Source organism: Mastomys coucha, unplaced genomic scaffold, assembly GCF_008632895.1.
Source record: "Mastomys coucha isolate ucsf_1 unplaced genomic scaffold, UCSF_Mcou_1 pScaffold9, whole genome shotgun sequence".
Lineage (NCBI taxonomy): Eukaryota > Metazoa > Chordata > Mammalia > Rodentia > Muridae > Mastomys > Mastomys coucha.
In genome coordinates, this window is record NW_022196915.1 from 58,289,609 (window position 1) to 58,296,109 (window position 6,501).

The window sequence follows — 6,501 nt, forward strand, 5'->3', positions numbered from 1 at the left end:
AACCATGAATCATGTATTAAATGTTTTCTTTAGAGAGATATGAGAAATTATTTAGATAGACAACCATTTCTCATATTCTCTCTGTCTCTCTGTCTCTGTCTCTCCCTGTCTCCCTTTCTCTCAGATATATGTTCAGTATGAGAAAAAAAAAAAAAAAAAAAAAAAACCTCTGGCTTATTCCCAAGTATTCATTGGCTGCCATTCATTTTATATGTGATAGCAACACTGGTCTGGTTTGAGTACACGGAGGAACAAGGCAGAGATTCTGTCATCAAGTGCCCTTAAGCAAATCACTTCTCTCTCTTTGCTGAGGGTCTCTTGCTATGTGTTTGTTATTCCATGACTCTAAAGGTGAAAATCCCTTAAGAAGCTTACAACCTAAAGGAAAGGGATTGAGACTCAGGATTCATTGAACAGCAGAATAATGGCAGCCACTGCAAGAGCTGTTACAGCCTTCACCCAGTGTAATGCTCACAGCTCTGTGAGGCAGAAACTGCCCAACTTGTGTTTCATTTGATCAGGTCAACCATGCTAGAAGACTTCGAGCAGTGTTAAACTCCCATTATAGAAAACTAGACTGAAGCTGAACCACCCATCATCAGTTGGCTTATAATAGGCTGAGCCAAGAACTTCCATCCTTGATGGATACAAAGCTTTTCCCACTAACTTGAAATATTTCAACAACCTGGCCATGAATTGTAGAGCTCTCTCTTGCACTATGTGGGTGTACCTGACTATTTAAAAGACCTGTGTCTGTGCAGCTGTGAGGAGAGAATATAATAAATGAGTTGAAAACTATGGCCACAGTATTTTTTTTTCAGCTCCTTCTATCAACTAGCAGAGACTAGTTCCTACCTCCACCACTGTAAATTATCCTCATGGTTTTCCTTGCCCCATGTGAGAGGTAAGATCATAGAGACTACAGAGGCACAGAATTGGGGAGGGAGCATGTGGCTCCTGTCCTCTAGAGTCTGAGACCACCTTCTTCAGCAGAAGTCAGGGCTGGCTTATGGGAGAGAATGAGAGGTCCAGAAGTCCAGCCATGACCTCACACAAGTGAGGGAAGAGAACCCACCCAGCTCCCATGACTCTAATACTCTAACTTATTGCCATTAGGATTTTATTATTCTGGTTCTCTCAGTCCTCATGTTGATGCTTTCATTTGCTGGCTAAGAATTTCAACAAACCCATTTCATCTCTTTGGACCTTTATTTTCCTATCCAACGATAGGAAATAATGACAACTATCTACCTCATGGGGTGGTTCTACAATTTTAATGAGAGATGTATGTGAAACTGATTCATAAACTGCTAAACACCATGCTAAAAAAATAAGTCTGGAATTACTTTTGCACCTGGATTCTCACTTAAGACCATGTGACCAGAATATATAAGATGCTAACAGCATTGCTGGGAGGAAAATGCGGAGAGATTACAGCCAGAAGCTATTATGCCTAAATCTTTAACATCCTAGAGATGGAGGCTACGGTGCCTGCCTGGGCGCACCTGAGACCCTCTCCAGGAACTTTCTTTGGTCCTCAGCAGAGCGTGTGTGTGTGTGGGGGGGGGGGTTGTTTTTTTTTGTTTTTTTTTTTATAATATTCAGGTGGGACAGAGACAAATTCCTTGGACTCAGTGGGAGAGGGAAATGTGGTCTTCCAGTTATAGTAGAAGGAGAGGCACTGAAGGAGAACAGAATGCTGATAACAGACGTAGGAGCTGGCTCACATCTGTTAAGTAGAACATTCGAGATCACTCATCTTTGGGACAATGATTTTGCCTGGAGAAACACACAGCACTGGCTCGCTATGAAGGAACTGATTCCATCCCCTTTTCTTCTCCATTCCACGATTTTGGATCCATGGAGTCCATCTTTTCAGGAAACAAAATCAGAAACTGATTCCACCAAAGAGATATCAAGTCTGATTCCTAATCTCACAAACCCAGAAAGAGCTACTACCTGCCTGCAATCCCATTGCTAATTAATATGATGAGGATTTTAAACCCTGAGCTTTTTCCATTCTAGGCCTGCCTTGGGTGGGAGAAATGGAGCTGGTTCACTGGACTCCAGAAATTTCAGATTTATGGAGAAAGGAACTAGGATCCAATTCAGACAGAATTAGGACCTGTCATTTCCCAACCAATTACTACCTTGATTCTGTTAGCTTTTGTCTGGGAAGGCAGTGGGACACTGTTTATGGTGAGAATGACTAATTTCATACACAGTTTAACTAGGTGGTTCGATCAAACTGTTCGTTCCTATGAAATTTGATGGTGGGAAATGATTACTATATAAAAAAGATTTCACTCTGTTTGATTGAGTGATTTCTATAAAGCGTCTATAGCATAATTCCATGCCTGTGAATGTTAATTTTGAAGCAGCCAGCTATAATTGGGTTCCAAAGCAGGAAGAGTAAGCCAAGCCTCTTCTCCCACAGTTTTAGCCTCTTTGGTGTGATATTGGATGGTAGAGATGGCACAAGGGGCAGTGGGACCATAGAGTGGGCAGAGAGAAGGGATGGAATTGTACTCAAATGAGCAGATAAGAGTTTGTAACATTCTGCTCTAAAAACCCCTTTAATAGGAAACAAGGAACTACAATCTTCATTTACTTCTGTAAGTAAAGGGGAGCAGTATACCACACTGAGAGCCGATTCTCTGTGTTTGTTATCAAGGAAGGCAATGGATCAGTGTTATCCTGCATCACCATCATTTCCTTAAAGCCCCTGCTCCTTTCTGGTGGGAGAGACACTCTCACAGAAAAGGAGACAAGGCAGCTTTTCTGTGTGGCATTAGTAGAAATAAAGGACAAGGTAGGCAGGTGGTTGAATAATTTGTCCCCTATAGTCTATTTGGTTCCCCACTGGTGGTGGTGTTTGGGAAGTCTTAGCATGTGTGGCCCTGTTGGAAGAACTACGCCTCTGGTGGTGAGCTTGAGAATTTAAGGTGAGACATTCCCAGTTTATTCTCTCTGCTTCCTGCTTGAAGATGTAAGCTCTTAGCTGCTGCTTCAAGTAATGCACCTTTGCTCCAACATCATGGACTCTAACCCTCTGGAACCATAAGCTCCAACCAACTCTTTCGTCTATAAGCTGCCTCGGACATTGGTGTTTTATTATAGCAATAGAAATGTAACTAATACTAGTAGATAATTCTGGGTAGATATTTGGCATAAATAGGTAATCTATGCCATTGTTGCTCCAATGAATGTAACTTCTCAGGAGTCATTGGGTAGAAATTGTGATTTACATCAATAATTTTGCCCAAAGACAGTAGAGTTATATTCATTATTTGCATATATAGTATGAAGGAGATTCAGGTTCAAAGATTCAAGAAAACTCAATCATGGCTTTTGCAATGAGCTCTGGAAGTCTTTCATTTCCCCTGGCTGATAGTTCAGCATACTTCTTTGTTCTTGTGGGGCAATGAAGCTGGTGCCTCAAGGTAAGCTTACAGGAGAGACATGCAGGGTTCCAGCTCTCAGCTACCCACCAGCCACTAGCAGTAATTCTATTGAGCATAGCAGGCATATGCCCATGTGGTTAAAATAAATTTCAGCTTTAAGAGATAGTTTTCTACTTGGGAAGGTTCTTTAAAAAGGAAAATTATTAAAGTGTTCTCTTAACTCTAGGTTCCTGAGAAAGGAAAGCCAGAGCCAAGCCAAGTTTTTTATTTGTTTGTTTGTTTGTTTTTGAAGGGGGAGGGAGCAAGTATTCTGTACCTGGGAGGAGGCAGTAGACAGTCAGAAAAAAAATGTCAAAATGTGATTCCTACCAGATCTGCAGACCCACTGGAATCAGGAAGTAGTACACAGGAGCCCTGGCCACCCATCTGGAGTGCCTGCCTAATGAAAACAAGCAGTGTGTGTGCCTGTGCATGTAGGTGTGTTGTGTATGTGTGTGTACATGAGTTTCTCTGTGTGTGGTGGTGTGGATGTGTATGTGGTGTGTATGTGTTTGTGGTATGTATGTGTGTGTGCATGTATTTGTATATATGGTGCGTGTGTGTGTGTGTGAGTGTGTGTGTATTCAGGAACTATCAAGGACTTCTCTCCTAGCTTCCTACCCAGCTACCCAGCATCTCTTCTTCCTACCACAGAATCCAGGGAGAGGCTGTACTGTGGCAATTCATTTCTTTCTCTTCAACATCTCAAAGAAAACCAACAGCTTCTGCTTGTCTTCCTTCCTTGCATCCTTAGACCTCTCTCTGGATATAAGGGGGCTTTAAAACCCTTTCAGGCTCCTCTCCTCCCCATCCCTTCTATCTTTTTCATCTATTATCATAGGAAATAAATCATGTAAACAAACATTTTTTTTTAATCTACAGTACTCCTAATTGAATCGTTTTGCTGCATTGTTATAGAGAAACAAGGCAATTTCCTGTCAGTTATTGAGCTGTTTAGCAATTATTTCTTATCATTAGTTTGCAAATTCAAACAGCATCAAATTCTGTTTGCCAAATTACAAAGGCATAGCATCATAGGGTCCTCTTTGGGGAAACCAGGCCAAGGTGTTTAGGTGTTTTTTGCCTTTGCTTTGATCCTCCTCCCACCACCCAGCTGCCAGTCTGCAGTAACCTGGGCAGGAAAGGCCAAGCACCCAGGGGAGAGACTGCCTAAGCTGTGTTTATCTCCCTGTGGCACTCTCATTAGCTAATGGAATAAGCTGCTGCCCATGGGAGTGACAGCCACACTGGGTCACTTGACAGGCCAACTTCCACTAAATAGCAGGGACAGATGAGGATGAGAACATTCTAAATGATCAACTTCACAGACAGCTTTCTTGCCTTAGTGATCTGTTTCCTTGGAGGCATTTCTCTAGTTTTCAATTGCCCATAACTAGGAGTAGTACAGTCATGGCTGCTATGCCAGGACCCAGGCATAGGCTTCAGGTAAATATCAGAGTCGGGTAAGAACAATCTGCAAGCTTTCTCTCAAAATATAAGGACTTTATACAATTCTCACTTTTACTCACACTTGCTTTCCAGTGAGACTGGGTCAGGTATACTTACACAGGCTAGGAGTGATAGAACTCATAGTCCTAATGACATCTGCAACGTTCTCATTCCTTATGGTTGCCTTGGGGATGGAGCTATGTTGAGTTCATGGTTTGACTGACTGCTGATTTTGGTGCCAGCTCCTCATCCTTTACCATTTGTCTTCTTGAATGACTGTTCAGTTGGCAGATTCTGTCTTCTGTCTCTTTCACTCCTGAGTTCCAACAATCCAGCAAAGTATTTAGGATGTGTAGAGACTGGGGGTATCAGAATTAGTGGAAACAAGAATGAGTGGTAGGTTGAACAGATTAGTTCTTTGATTTCTGTTGCCTTTTCTCCTATTGTTAGAACACACACACAAACACACACACATACATATATGAGATATACATATATGCATATACACATACATATACACTGAGATTGAACCTAAGGTCTCATATATATGCCTGTGATCTGTCACTAAACTAGAAACTACAGCCCAAGCTGGGTAGATCAGTTGTCTTTTCTGTATTCTAGTTTTCCCTGTGTTTTTTTGTGCATTCTTTTATAACCAATCACATAAATTTTGGCATATTAAAGCAAATTTTATTAACTTATGATTTCTGTAGGTTGGTTCAGTTGTTTTAGTGGATATATTTGGATCACTAGCCTTTCTAAGTTGAGTTCAAGCTGTTTGAGGTCTAGGACTCATTTGTGGTTAAAGCAGTTTCAAGACTGACTTGTTTGTTTCTATGCTCATTCATGGAGCAAAAATATAGGCAGGCCTTGGCAACTTGTGCTGGGGGAACTTCTCCCCAGAACTTCCCCATTTGGCACTAGCTTTCCCAGAAGGTAGCTATAATTGTTTTTGTCATCTACTTAGAAGCAAGTTCCATCCTTTTTTCTATATTCTCTTTGCTATATGACAGTCATCAAGCTTTGCCTGACAAGAAAAGATGACAAAATTGGGCCAGGAATAGCAAGGATCACTGACATAACACCAGAGTTGTTCACCATGCTGCTTTCTTTCTTCAAAATGCCCAGGTACACAAATGGAGTAAGTACAAACACAAATGTTCTGAGACTAGTTCAAATGCTAAGCAGAGAAATAGGCAGTGGTACTGGAGAATAAGGTGCTTCTTTGCTGGATATTAATCAGAGAATTCTCTCTGTTCTTTGCATTTCACAAATAGGAAGACAGGAAAGGTGGGAAGAGAAAGAAAGAAAAGAAAGAAAGAAAGAAAGAAAGAAAGGAAGGAAGAAAGAAAAAGGAGGAGGGAGGGAAGAAGAGAGAGAGCAAGACATGGAGAGAAAGAAAAGAAAAGAGCAAAGAAATTGTCAGTTCTAATGTATACAAATGGGCCCATGTCTCTCTGATGCTGATGTTGGGGCTGTGTGATGTATTAGTTAAAAGAAGGCAATGCATAATCCTGAGATATTTTATTTTAGTTAAGAGAAAATTAAGTTAAGCCGGTCATGACTGCAAGGACAGAGAGAGAGAGAGAGAGAGAGAGAGAGAGAGAGA

General features: G+C 41.3%; 1 long non-coding RNA gene across 2 annotated transcripts in view; it reads right to left on the reverse strand.

The window, feature by feature from the left end:
• Window positions 1-1,563: 1,563 nt before the first annotated feature.
• Window positions 1,564-6,501, reverse strand: part of LOC116084984 — a 51,333-nt gene continuing 46,395 nt past the window's right edge. For both annotated transcript variants that reach the window (XR_004116341.1, XR_004116340.1), the window contains exons 3-4: window positions 5,010-5,251; window positions 1,564-1,871 (exon numbers count right to left, since the gene is read on the reverse strand). This is a non-coding gene — a long non-coding RNA (uncharacterized LOC116084984). The remainder of the gene's footprint in view (window positions 1,872-5,009; window positions 5,252-6,501) is intronic.